The sequence below is a fragment of the Siphateles boraxobius genome, unplaced genomic scaffold (genome assembly GCF_051911475.1).
Source record: "Siphateles boraxobius isolate OS27281-9 unplaced genomic scaffold, OSU_SipBor_1 8, whole genome shotgun sequence".
Taxonomy (NCBI): Eukaryota; Metazoa; Chordata; class Actinopteri; order Cypriniformes; family Leuciscidae; genus Siphateles; species Siphateles boraxobius.
The window spans coordinates 10,684,734-10,700,245 of record NW_027509208.1 but is presented as its reverse complement, the minus strand read 5'-3'; the positions used below and the strand labels follow the sequence as shown (position 1 = coordinate 10,700,245).

The window sequence follows — 15,512 nt, the reverse complement described above, 5'->3', positions numbered from 1 at the left end:
CTGTAAAGAATCTGCATCGTCCACTAGGCTGTTTTAAAGAACTAAAAGGACACGTCAATGTTTTATAGAGAGCTCTCTGGAATACTTGATTCTGTTTGCTAAATCATCTGTGGTCAAATATATTTGTATCGCTATGATCATCCCAGGCATCTGATTTCCTACATCCCTCTGCTGTCTATCATTTCACATAATAAAATAATTTCTCAAATAAATAATTCATATCTATTTATTTATTTATTTGGCAAGGGGACTTGTAATTAGCAGGTAGAAAAATGTGTATTCAGCCAGTTGTTATAGCAAAATAAACCCCTTCATTATGATACAAGACCCCTTTAATATTTTTTTGATTTTGCAATAATGACTGGCTAACTGTACATGATCCATTTTTATTACTGATAAAAAACAGGCTCCAGGTTCATACCCTGTTCCTTCAGATTGATTTATACATGCAAAAAGCCTTAACCTTGCAATCATATTGGTAATAAGCACTTGATAAGAATAAAATGACTTTATATTCCTAATGGAATGCAATTACCATTCTCAATGCTAACTGCATATCCAGGATACATAATCATGCTTCATTAGTGCCGAACATAATCAGTCTATCGTTTCTCTGTGTGGCTTTCCTACGCACTTATGACGAATGTACCTCTTTCTTTCTTAAAGGTCAAGAGACTTTACCAACTCACTTCTTACTACTGACAAAAAACAGAAAATTTCAACTTACCCACTAAATTTGTTTCAATTTCATCATTTATGCAAAAGCTGAACTCTAGATTTCGCGTGTGGGTGCCAAGCTTTTGATGTGTGATGACCTTAGAACACATCCAAGATATTGCTCTGCTCTGTCTGTGTATCCATCCAATTAGAATAGAATAGAATAGAAGGTAAATAAGGTCTATAAGGTGGAGCACATTTGCTCAATACATTAGCTAATTGAAAAAGCTTATCAACTGATAGTGTATATGTTAATATAATCTGTCAACATAGTTTAATTTAGTCCTCTACTAAATTTAAAAATATGCACCTGAAGCACCATATGAATGTCTGCTTTCTAGCTTTAATAATACATTCTTTTTTTCTCAACCTTACCTGAAGTTTCAAACTTCACCATCATTTCTTTGCCCTCAGTCCTCCCCGCTTTATTTCTCCGGGCGGCTTTCATTATACAGCTAATAACGGCTCATTCATAGAACACTTTACTCCTATCCTGCCCTTTTCTGAGACTACGGGAGAGTTTCATCCTCAATAAATCTACTTGAGAACTAATTAAAGCCTCTTTAACTTTGGCTGGGTCTTGACACGATAATTCACAAATGATCACACACTTAAGTATCGCACAGGGCACCTGCTTACAGCAGACGTCGATGGGTTCTGGTGTTTTGTTTTATGTTAGAGGTCTAACAAGGTCAAGGCGGTATTGCCACAGCATTGTATGTAAATTTCGGTAAAAAAATCACACCTCACCAAACATTTGACAAGAGGAACTAGGTTATGTGAAAGTGTAAGAAACCAAATTGCCCGACACACTATTCAACACCCTTCTCTCAGTATTACTAACAGGCTTGTCTGTGATTTACATGAACACGATAGATACTGACAGACAGAGAGGCAAGGAGAGAGAGCAAAAAAAAAAAAAAAAAAAAAAAAACCCAGCAAAAATCTGGTGACTAGAGTGAGAAACGACAAAAACAGACAGATTTAGAAATGAGAGGACAGGAAGAAGGGATTTTTCTTTATTCTTTCATTGGGGCTTTCCAGTTCAGCCACATGCAGATAAATGACTGGTGACCTCTGGGTCTGCACGCAAAAGGCTTGATACAGTACTTCCCAAACTTTCTTTGCCCCATCATTACACACTTTACCTTTAACAAAGCCATGTTTTTACTTCTGTTTGGGAATAACTGGCACAGTAGACACAAATTTGGCTATACAGTTTTGTTTAAGATAAGATCTAACTGGTCCAGGCAGTGGAGAAAGCATCAAATCTTACGCATGGTGATGAAGTTAATAAGATGATCTTTGGATCGATTGGGAATGTGCCTGTTCGATGCAGATATCCCATTATGCCTCTGGAAGCCTTGACCGACATCCTGACTGAGCTCTTTTGTGCTGAATGCACAACTAAGTGTTATCTGAGCTCACTTCAGTCATACTTCAGACACGCTTATCAGATTAAAGTCAACACAACCGCACAGTTTCACAACCGGCAGACACAGCAGACGTAATAAGGATATTCTACGTATATGAAATACCGATAACCATTTTATGACTTCACTGACTGCAGATTGAGGTCAAATGTTGTTCCTTCTCTCTTGTTTTTAAAACTATGATTACACACACACACACACACACACACACACACACACACACACACACACACACACACACACACACACACACACACACACACACACACACACACACACACACACACACACACACACACACACGTATATATATTTAAAAATATAATAATATTTAAAATGATATATTGTATATTCTATTTTTAAAGTGATATAGGCTTTATATTTTTTTATGTAATAATATTATTTTTTAATTTTAAGGAGGTCATCACGCTTATAAAATGTGAAATATTACAACTTTATAGGATATTACAATCCTATAAAGGGGCCCAAACATTTTACACTTTCATCAACATAACATCGCTGTTGGGCAGAAACCTTGAATGTATCATTATATTATTAACATAATAATACAAGGTTTTTGAGTCAGCAATTTTCAGTTTTGAAAATGTTCAGCATTTGAGGCAGTCAGTGCATTACATTACGTTTTCATCAACTTACAGGTTATAGAGTTTACTGTAGCTATATGGGCACAATATTTTTTTCTGTCATTTGGGCAAAATCCCATGTTATTAGATGAAATGCTACACACAGGTTATTTAAAGCTAGACAAATGCTAGACTAAGGGTGTGTTCACACTTCGCTTGGTTCGGACCAAACATATTTTTCATGATTTGTCCTGGTCCACTTGGCATTCACATTGGTATTTTAACACAGAACCTAAATATACAGAACCTAAAGGCATAGGGATATGTTCACAACCTGATTGGTCGGCTTTTGTTGTGTATATTTCACGATGCAACTTCCAAAACAATGCTGTGTGCTGGAATAAATGTGCTCGTTGTGTGTGCGTAGCCTAAATATGATAGTATTTAGCCAACTCGTGAATAGCTTATAAAATGTGTCAAGGAATCAAAACAGCGGCAAGAATCCCTCCGTCACACACAAAAACTACGATCTGCTGTGAGGAGGACTGGGATGGGCAACATACATCACGACTATGATGACAAAAAAACTTTATGCTTGAGCATTCTGTCCTTTTTAGGGTAGCATCTTGTGACAACATGTCCCGTTTTTTTGCGTTCAAATTCAATTCAAACCGCACCAGAGTTCGTTTGGAAGCGGACCGAGACACATCTTTCCAGTGGTCTCGATCCCGTTGTTTAGTGCGCACCAGGGTTTGGATGGCAGCGTTCACACTTATATAATTAACCCGCACTAACAGAAGAATCACACCAAGGTTCGTTTTAATCAAACCAAACATGCCAAGTGTGAATAAACCATAAGACACTCTTCTCCACTCCTCAAATACATAAAACATTATAGTCTTTACATATAGTGTTTCTTGCGTAAAGAAAACGCTGTACTTATTCAAATGACCAGTTCTTTATTTACACTTGCATTGCGATGCCATCTTTATACATGTAAGTATGGTGATCTGGTTGTGTGAGGAAAGTTCAAGGTAAAGGTATGAAGTCATGTCTGTGTTCATTATGCCCAGCTCAATCTCTAAATGGATTCAAGTGCCTCTTGCTCGGGCAGAAATCAATAGTATTGTCTGCTTGTGCTACAACCCCTAGGGAGAGAAAGAGCTATGCATCATCCCTTTCTCTCTCTCTTTCCTGGAGTACGCAAAGACATTGTTAATTATTCATGACTGAGACTGCCAGCTGTGTGTGTGAGTGCGACTTATTCATAATGGAAAATGTAGAGGGGGCACGGCTTTGCTTGAGTTATTGTACAGCTGGGGTAGGCAGAAGCCCAGATCCCATCATCATCAATCTCTCACGATCCCTACCGCCCGAGGATCTGCGTGTCGCAGACATGTAGAAATAACAAAAGTGACAACAAAATATTACACATGGACAATATCACTGACCCTCAGATGTGTTAGACCACTTTTGGTAGAGCAGCTAGAAATCAAGTGCTAGTCAAAACTAGTCTTCTCTCACCATTGTACTCGATGTCAATGAGGTAGACGCAGACCAAAACACTCTTTGAATAAATCAATACTAAACACACAAGAGATTAGCCATTTAGGAAAACCACTCAGTAAAAAAAGCACAATGTCTGCCTGGCTTGTGCTCACGTTAGGTGGCGTTTATCTCCGCTATGATATGAAACACTCAGGTTGTACCGTCAGGGCACTCAGAGGTCACATTCTGGTATGTGCTGATCGCAGAGGATTGATTCACACTCATTTGGCACTCATTAAACTCTTTCATTGGGTCAGTTTGCTTTGTGCAGGTTGCTTAAGATTATTTCTAAATATGAGACAGAATACTTGTATAAATGGTAAAATTTTCAATCATCATCAGAACATTATGTCAAAAAGAGGATGTCAGCATATAATATAACGCAATATAATATAATTAAAATAAAGTTCATATATATTTTTAAATATAATTAATCAGCAAAAAGCACATTTCAAACTTCTCAAATGTTTACAATATTAAATTCCAACTGATTACGCATAAAACAGAAAAGCCACACATTAATAAAATCAGTACTCTTGTAATAAAAGCCTTCATAACAGAAAGCCTGTGATCTGATGGAAGCATTGTTACCTCTGAATGATGTCACTGCAGAACCATGTCAGTGCAAGGGATGATGGGATAGTCTGGAAATTCCAATGCAAACAAAACCATTCCAATGAAATAAAAAAAGTTCATGTTGTTTTAGATCTACGTACACGTAACCTAACTTTGAACTCAGGCCACTGCAAGCACAATGACACAAGTGTGGAGGCATCTGTGGAGCTGATCGTTTCTGTGTGTGTGTGTGTGTGTGCAGGGGAGGGGGGTCACGCATGCCGGAGTATTTTGAGCTGAGGTTGATTAAATGTGCTTGTATGAATCATGACTTCCCACATTGCAGGTCACAAGCAGCATGAGTCATGAAAGAGTCTTATATGGTAACACAGGGCACACACACACTCTCACTATGTTATGCCTGAACGGGTGCAGATGCTGAACTGCAATCGTTACACCCTGAATCAGAGAATTATTCTAAAACTATCTAACTCAACCGCCTCAAGAATCAATGTTAAAATACCATGTTCACAAAAGGTGTGACTCTCGAATAATCCTGTTCACACACAGCTTACAGAAGCGATGTCAAACAACCTTTTGAAAGCTGTGAAAAACGCCTATTAGATGCAATTCTTGCAAATTTAAACAAGTCAGTTTGGTTACCGTAAACAGTTCTCACTCCTGTTTATAAACAAACTGTGTGAACAGAACTGTATTGTTGACAAACTATCTATCCGTCCGTCCGTCTATCTGTCTGTCTATCTATCTATCTATCTATCTATCTATCTATCTATCTATCTATCTATCTATCTATCTATCTATCTATCTATCTATCTATCTATCTGTCTGTCTGTCTGTCTGTCCGTCCATCAATCTTTAAAGGACTGATAACTGTATTCTGGTGCTGTGTGAATAGCCGTCAACATTTCATGCATCCATATATAGTCAAGCTTGAGCAGACAGATAAGCTGTGATCACATTTTCAGAGAATAACAGGTATTCCTATGTTTTAAACACAGAGAGATTCATACCATCCTCTAACGATAATCCTTAAGCACCTTGAGCAAATTCTTCACGTTTCCAGACACGCATGCACGCACACACAGTTTTGCTTCAGCCAGTGTCAATCATCAAATGCATTACTGCAGCTGCCCTGCAGAGAATTCCACCCAAGACATCACTGATATGACTTTTCTAATAAAAAAAATGCATGCTTACATACTCATAAATCGATTCACACATATATACAGTATCGCACACCATCGACTCAATCCTGACCGCTGTTGAATCAACAAACCCAGATAACTAACTGGCGGTTAGACCCGTTAGAGGACTGTTTTAGAAAATGGGATGCCCATATGCATCACTGGAAGAATTTAATTACACATACAGTAGCAAAATCATATTAGAGTTGCCAGGACTTTTTTTTTTTTTCACAAAACTCAACCCAACAGAAGCTGATGGAAAATCTCCCCATAGGAAAGAAGTGACACTTAGCACCACCCACATCTGCACTCTCACAAACTGTGTCTTGTGTGTCTTTGTGAAAACAATGCTAGACTAAATGCAATATGAACATTTGCACAGATTATATATTCGCAATTTAATATTGCAAGAATCTCTTTGCACATTCCTTTTATCTGACACACTTCTGTTTAAACTGCGTCTCTCATGTCAGCAATATATTTGTGAAATATATAAGTGACATCTTTGACAACCAGAGTTCACGGATCACCTTTTTTTTTGGTGTCAATACAAAAGCTTCTTCATTGATACAGTAGCTTGTTCCTTTTCTGCAAACCTGTCATGTAGGGCTATACATTCAAAGCACTATTCATTCATAAGGGAACTAAGATTTTATGCTGAGGTTGTCAAACTTAATATTAGTATATTACTCCAAATACAACTACTTGCTGTTTACCCCTGAGTAAAATGCAGTCTCTACATGTGTTTAGAAAAGCTACAAAGTAGAAATAGAGAACGGACTCCCTCAGGATCAGATAACGTGCTGGCAGCCCTGGTGACAAAATGCTAAGAGCTAATAAAAGCACATAGAGATGTGCATTTGCTAGCGCATGTTTCATACGCGCATGTAAGACACGTAGGTTTCCAAAACAACGGAGGTTCTCCGTTCATAGGTCTCAGCAGCTGAGAGATGCGACTAATATAGCAAGAGAGAAAAGGTCTGAAAACATGATTCCGTCGAAAATGACAGATAAGACCGGAATATGGACTGGGCCTCAGTGAGTCTCAGACTATCAGGGGCCGCAAAAGCCTCAGACCGCACGGCCCAACACTGCCAACAGATGCTAAATGTGCATAGCACAGGTCCTCTCTGCACATACAACGCAAGCTGATCACTAGGGTCCCAGACACTATTTATAGGTGTCTAATGTTAGCCAACCAAAAAATCCATTTCCTAAACTCATTGTCTGTCTGTCTGTCTATTTCTCTATCTGCTTGTCTGTCTGTCTATCTATCTAGAAGTCAAACTTACATCTAAAGCAAGTTTATACATTTTATAATAAATAATTGTTTAATAAACTTCTTTGAATTGCCTTCAAATTCAAATTACATATAGTTTGCAACCTCAATTCAAACTGAGAAATATAAAAAGACATTTGGGTCGTAATGTAGAGGTCTAGACATTGAGAGAAATTACCAATATTTTAAGACAATATTATTGCCATTATCACCTTCCTCTTCTTGTATTCCATGAAGTCATAACCCATGTTTTTTCCCCTCTGAATGGCTGTGTATTTGCCTGGGTGCGTGAGTGCGCATACTCTCCTTCAGATAAATCATAGTTTTAAAGGTTATAATACAAGTCTGCGCAACTGAGACTACCTGTGGGTTTGGGGTTAAACACATACGAGGCTGACTAAGAACTAGAAGACAAATATTTGTGTCTCTCAAACGCACACACATAAACATACAGTGGAAATATTCAGATCAGCTTAAACCTGTAGAGTGCTCAATTGATGTCAGACTGTGGGAGGCTTCTGCCCACTGCTTGCTTTGTGCTGGTGACAGGGTTTCCTTTATCAACCATCTGACATTTGGGATGTGAGATTTATGCTGTTGACCTATTCGAATATTATCCGTTAACTGATTTTTTACAAGGCTCCCACAAAACTCAGCACTTCAGTCATCGAGATGCACTAAAAATGCCAGAGATCTGCCTCTTTTTCTTGCACACTGACAATCCACCCACACATTCGCACTTGGCCTGTTTTGTGTCAATAAAGATGTAGCATCTGTTTTCATACTGATTATGCCGCAGAATTTCGCTAGCCGATGTAGGGTCACCGGGAGTATTGAGGGATCGATATGAATCTTGCAGAATATTGATTCAATCTCGATTAAAACACTGAATCTTAACACCGTGTGTAGCCTGGGAGAACAGCAATGCACATATTTCTGAATTCCATCAGATTACATCGATACAGTCCAGGGATGCAGGGCGAATTCATACATACATTTGCATGAAGGGCCCAAAGGTCCCTCAGGGGGATGTAAGGGCCAGCTGAACTATACAGCTATCGTCTTAACCCAATGCAGCTCAGCATTCACTTTATGTGCATTTAATTCACTGTAAGTGCCTATTAGAGGTTGACAAGTGTATGCCAAATAATGTAACAAACATTTGAAATGCCAGATATCTGCATATCTTGAAGTTTTTTTGGAAAAACATTTGTTGTTTCCACAGCATTCAGCACAGGCTGCACCATGCACACCTGCTCTCAATTGAAGGGACACATTTTGTAACTTTTGAGTGTGGCTTAGTGGTTAAAGATCTAGACTGGAAGAGTGCGTGTTTCCCAAAAGTCTTTTTAAAACTAGAAACACACCAAATGTCAATTGTGAAAAGTTTGATGTCAAATGAATCTTGCACAGATAGTCAGACATTCTTGATTACATTGAATTCCATTCAATCTGTGTAACACTCAAATGAAAATGTAACACTCTTAACATGTTTTGAACCCCACTCTGTAGATTTCAAGCTGAAGAAAAATCCACGAAGATGACTTTAAAGAAAGAGATGGATTTATAAGAAAGAGAAGAAATAGTATCTTATTCATAAAGTAATAATGTTATTACCAGTGATCATACATTTCCAAACAATAGAAGAAAAAACACCAGAATGATTCAGCTCGGCCCAGGTTAGTCATTCAGTGGCAGGGTAAAGATTGAGGGAATTAAACTCAGACGAAGGCTGTTACAGTCTTGAGTCAGTCTGAATGACTCAGTACAGTGAGGACAGGTAAAAATGAGCCCCTCTTTGGAAACCACATTTCCATTAAGAAGCTTTCGAAAATCTATCAGCTGTCATTTGACTAAAAGAAACCACTTCTTGAAATAGAGCTTAAAGGAATAGTTTACCCAAAAATGAAGGGTTTGTCGTCATTTACCCTCCCTCAAGTAATTCCAAACCTGTATGACTTTATTTCTACTGTAGAACACAAAAGAAGATATTTTGAAAAATGTCTAACTGCCAGATTTTTTGGTCCAATAGCCAGTGGACAATTTGGGTGTTTGGAAAAAGAGATGACATGTTTTCGGGGACGGAGCGGTGGCAGTCTATGGAAGCCATGGGATAAAAGGGTGAAAAAGGTCGTTTCTATATTACTATTACTAAAGTTTATATTTCAAAATTCTGAGAATAAAAATCAGAGATGAGAGATATTAACTTAACTTTCTGCCTTTTTCCATCAGAATTGTGAGTTCATATCCTGCAATTTTCTCAGAAACATAATATAAACTCGCAATTGCGAGTTATAAAGTCTGAATTGAAAGATATAAAACTCACATTTGTGAGGAAAAAGTCAGAATTGTGTAGTAAACATGTTACAGATTTAAATGTTGTCTATGTAAAATGTTATGGGTTTAAATATTTCATGCTGTAACTGAAGGGCTAATACATTATGTCCCCTATGAACTGCATAAATGAATATTATGTAGACCTATTGTTTACGTCAAATTCATGTTTTAATAGTATACTAATCATTGCAGGTTTCATCAGACCAGTTTGTCCGTTTAATGGCTTGTTACTATAAACGACCACATTTAGCTTCGAATGGCATCTTCGACCACGGTATTCTGTAAGAATGAAGACTCTTTTTTATTGCATTCTGATTCTGACATTCAAAGCCTCAAGACATTTTGTCTTTTATTCCCAGGATTTCGCCTGTTTTCCTCCATTTGTTACCACTGTTTTTCTACAACCACAATGCAGTTGCAGTGACAACTGTGATGTCTGCTCCCAAATAGTCTGTGATAATGCATGAATGGTATGATCCACATCAATGGTTTCAGTGTTTTTTGGAGCTTACTAGCCTGTTGTAGGTAAACATGTTGTCATGAGAAGTTCAAAAATGTTACAATTTTTAATTCAAATTAACTTTTTGTTCCCCAGAAGAAATCATACAGAAAAGTCATTCAGGTTTGGAACGACATGAGGGAATGTAAATTACATTTTTTAATTTTTGTGTGAACTATGCCTTTAAGAGTGTGCTGCTAACTGTACATGTTAATTATTGAACCCTACAAATCAAATATGGATGAAGTCGTTTCCTCTTTTCATTTATGAATATATGATCCTCCACGTTTTTTATGATGTGATGCTTCAAGCGCTGAGTGATAAAGAGACCCAGTAAGATTTCATCTTTGTCTCAGAGAAAGAAAAAGGGATATTGAGAAACAGGAGGAGGATGACAAACAATTAGCATGAGAGAATAGAAAACGAGAAAGGAAAACGTCCCTTCTGAAAGGCCCTTGCTAGTTTCGCCTAGTAGTGAAAACGCTCATAGAAGCCGTTTCTATTTGCAGACAGGCCACGCAGCTGGTCAGCAGGTTGAAATGACATGTCTGAAACTGCCTGGTCTTGTCTGGTCCGGTCCGGCTTGGTTGGACTGGTCTGGTCTCGGTGCAGTTCTCAGAATGTGCCGCTAGCCACGGATGCGGTTTAGCATCATTAAGCGTTTTGGCCCGTCTCTTGCGTTACTACTCCCACACGTTGGACTCCAGGCTCCATGTCTGCGTGCGTCTCTGAGGCAGCGAGCAAGAGGGAATCATGCATCTGACAGTGCCTGACCGAGGTCAACTTCCCACAGGCCACAAATGACTCCCTGTAGCCCTGGGCAGACGGGCCCGCCTAGGCCAGTGGCGCACATCCACGCTTGTTTGTTTATGAAGGAAGCAGCGTACTAATTCCTACTCTGCTTAAGTGCCTATTTTTAGCGCCTTTAATCCTTCAATGGATTTATAATGGCTCAGACTGCAGAGATGAAAAAAAACAAAACATGAATAACATGGAAAAAGAATGAGAAGGATAAAAAGATGATGTCAAAGTATGTCAGAGGTTTTTATGTGATCTTTCATTATATTCTGGGTGAAAACATCCACCTGGAACCTGCATTTCCAGTATTTTCCAGTGTCACGTTTAGGTTAATAACTGCGCCATATTTAGATTTATAGTCCACCATATAACTATTCCAGGGATGATTACTAAGTACACAGACAGGACATGCTACATGGTATTCCAAACTGGACAGGATTTTGTCCACCACAAAGAGAAGAAAATAAAAATCAGCATCTTCTCAGTCTGTGTGTCATCCTGTCTAGCCCATTTGTGACTCCGTTTAACTCTGCAGATACACAGACGGCTGACTGTGAAAGCTGGCTTATCTGCTCTCTTTATTAAACAGGGATGTGAATTCCCACACTAAACGCGGACCATGCTCAGGAATGAAATATGAATCCAGCTCAACTCTCAGATGATATTACAAAACATTCTATACAAGAACAGACACCCTCTCATTATAAACTGCTTAAGAAATCACTTCTTAAAGGGGCCCTCAGTACATTTTTACACAGCAGAAAAAGTTTTAGCACTTAAGAAATGGATAGTACTTTTGACAAATATGTTTAAGCTGATGTACACTAACGTGAGATGAAGACTACAGCCATTTAATTAGCCTAATCAATTTATTTTTAATTCACATGGAGAGGTGGACTCATCATGGGGGCAGCCATTTTGAAATCACATGACCTTTTTGCTTTTTCTTGGTAAACCTGCTTGTATATCAGATATTTTTTGAATAAACACTCACAAATAAATCAGCAAATAGGTTATTTCTACAATTGAATGTTTGAATTTGCATGATGTTGCATCGACCAGAGGAAAAGCAAAAAAAGAAAACTAAACAAAAAGGTCTAAGTGCACCTTTAGTGATACATTTTCTCCAAAATCTGTCTTTCAGGAAACATTTTTCTTTATTATTATTGTTTTGTATTATTGCTTATTTTTATTACCACTGCATCAAGACAGTGAGGACACGCAGGTAAGTGTACAATACAATCTCTCTGCTCTCTCTGGAGCTTAGCAAGTTCAGGGAGCAATAACAGGACCTTGTTGCTGGTCAGCAATAACTGGTCAGACATCTAGCCGTTTTAATGACTAAAATATTAAGGAAATAATAAGAAACGTTTATTGAGCACAACATTCAGCATATTAAAATAATAATAATAATATCCAATAATATCCAATAATAGAATGATATGAATGAAGGATCATGTGACACTGAAGATGGAAGGATAGATGGACAGATGAACAGGATCAGAATCAATTTGCTTTAATTTCCACAATCATATCTCCCACTGCGAGACTTTCCATTTAGTTGACTATTGTTTCTGACTTTTGAAATTGAAGAACTGTTTTGAAAGCAATTTCCAGCTTCCACAGCCACAGTCATTTCACATGCTCTCCCAGCATGTGTGTGTGCGTGGCCATTTACAGCTGCGTCACTCAATCTGCTCAATGTTTGCTTCTACAGACCTCGCATGGACCCCGGCCATTGATTCCTTTTGTTGCATGTGCGCGATTACATTCTATGTGATCGATGCCTCACATGAAAGGCGATAGGAATTGAACACTAATGAGATGCATAATTAGTCAAATGCATGGCTCGGGTGATTGGCTCAAAAATACATAGATGTGGAATTCACAAAGATGCTAACGTCTCGTCTTTGTATTTACTAGTACCTGATAACAACACTGCATACACTGACAATGTTTGTCTGTCTAGATTCTGCTCCGATTGAAGAAGAAAGCTCAGTTCAGACATACTCTACTCTGAATGAATCACCATACTGCAATCATTGAGCCTGATAAAAGCCTTTTCACAGCCCTCCACCTGCCAGCGATCTCGAGTGATGACTCACCAGGCATCCATCACCTCGCTGCAGAGTGACTCAGTTACAGCAAACTTGCAGGTCATTTAAGGGGAGCGCTGACACACTGCACCATCTGAACTACAGCCTCAACCACCGACCCAAAGTTTACAACATCAAAATCAGTTTCCTGTTTACATAGGTGTACTCAGTGGCACAACAGATGTATAGGGTGCCATTGTGTAGCATGTTTAGCAACAACCTTCTGGCTAGATTTCATATCAGTTCATGGAAAATAGGGATAATAATTACAAAATATCTTGCTTGGTGTGTGTGTGTACAGTATATATATATATATATAGTGTTGGGTGTAATTAATTCTGTACGTTTTTAATGTAGCCTTCTCCTTTTACACACTTTGGTCAGTTGTAGAATAATTTTTGGCATTTTATATTATATATTTGAAAGAATTAAAAGAGCAGTTTCATGTCTATCCTTGTATTGTTCAACTGGTCGAGGTTGATATGGGATTTAGAAAGTAATAAGTAATCCGATACTTTTTAGAGAGTAATTGTGAAGTAATCTAATTAAACTGTTGAAGATGTAATTAGTAGTTAGTAATTAATTACTTTGTAGAGTAACTTACCCAACACATATCGACCTAGGGCTACCTTTTGATTTACACATTTCTTCATTTTCATTTCACATACCTCTTTGTTTATTGCATTTTTTTAAATAGACTGAAGCAACGCAAATTTTGTCAGTAACAGTTATTTTGTTAAATCTTAAAGTTAGCTTAAAGGCTTGATAAACAAATGAAATAATAATTTATTCAGAATCATGATCTCTATTAAAAATTTAATTATTAGTTGATCCAAAACTGTACAGTACACAGTACACTTTTGTACTCTGTACTCTTTACGTACACTGTACTCCAAAAACACATATGCATACTTGAGATGAAACGATGCACCTTTCAAGTCAGTTGCCACATGTAAAAAATATGAGTTTTCTGAACTTAGCACCAAAACTCAAAGCAAAGGCATAACACCTCAGGGGAGAAGTCTACTACAGGATGACAATCCTCTTTTCAACTTTATGTGGAGAAATCCCCTCTTCCTAAGCTCTTGAGGCGGTGCTGTCCCCTTTAAGAGGGGAAAATGACAGGTTGAGGGTGGTAGACTGGGGCACAGGGTTTGAGACGAGATGAGGAAAGAGCTTGTCAGGGGTCCGACAGATAATTAGGACCACAGCTCTCGTTCAAAGGGCCTCATAAACTCAACGCAACACCCACCGATGCAGTCTCTCGTAAACATGCTTATATGCGCACATGGAAAAATGCTGCCGTGGTTGTACGGAGAAATAATGCCACATATGAACATGCACGCACACCCACGTGCAGAACACACGTGTGACACACACTAACTGAGCAGACGTGGTTGAAATGAGATTTGCATGTACACAATCTTCAAATGCATTAACAGCCAAAACAAACAGCTTCACAAATTCTGGCCACATTCATTGTTCATATTTCCATTAAGGCACACATAATTCACAAGAATGAAACGTCTCTCACCCTGAACACACACACACACTTTAATACATGGCACAGAACACAAAGAATGTTCTGAGATGTGTGTGCTACTTCCTCTGAGTCATAATTTTTCAGTGGGTGCCAGAGATGAGTCAGAATGTTCCACAAGCCCAATAGTACAGACTCGCTAGAAACTTACAAACACAGTATTCATATTCTGTCCACATTTAGGTAAACAAACCACATTTGCACTACTATTATTTACTGAATGAATAAACAGTCTATGACATACTGTAAGTGTCTCCTCAGGTGTAAAGGTACTTTGAGTAACCTGTCTTTAGAGGTGAGCGGGGTTAGAAATATCAGTGGGTAAGATGTGTCGCCTGCAAACTGTCAATAATATTTGGTGTAGCACCATAAATTTATCATATTTAGAAAAGGCTGTTCATATATATATATATATATATATATATATATATATATATATATATATATACACACACACACACTACTATTCAAAAGTTAGGGGTACGTAAGATTAAAAATAAAAATGTATATATATATATATATATATATATATATATATTATTTAGCAAGATTGCATTGATCACAAGTGATAAAAAAGTGACAAATGTCAGAGTCCTGAAAAAACAAATAATAACAGAAAACAGTTATTTTTAAATTTGTAGAATATTTCATAATTTTACTGTATTTTTGATCAAATAAATGCAGCCTAATATAAGAGACATACTGACTTCAAACTTTTGAATGGTAGTGTATAGCTTTAAAAAACAAAAAATAAATTTGTGTAAAAGCAAACTCTACTTAAAAAATACTTATGAATTGTCAATGTAAAGAACAATATAATTGTTTTGATTAAAGATTAGCCATGGATATAATTAAATTAAGCAAATGACGTTATGGAGTAAAAAAAACACATTAATTTTCTGTTTTTTTTCTTTAACTTCA

At 37.7% G+C, this 15,512-nt stretch overlaps 1 protein-coding gene across 4 annotated transcripts in view; it reads right to left on the bottom strand.

Annotated features, from left to right (window-relative positions):
• The window catches only part of bach2b (BACH transcriptional regulator 2b), a 117,581-nt gene that overhangs the window by 50,497 nt on the left and 51,572 nt on the right, over positions 1-15,512 (bottom strand). The window contains exon 1 of one of the 4 annotated variants that reach the window (XM_077220688.1): positions 4,874-5,049. The exons of the other annotated variants lie outside the window; for them this stretch is intronic. The gene's annotated coding sequence lies outside the window, so the exon portion shown is untranslated. Of the gene's footprint in view, positions 1-4,873; positions 5,050-15,512 lie in introns of those variants that run through there. 4 annotated transcript variants of the gene reach the window in all.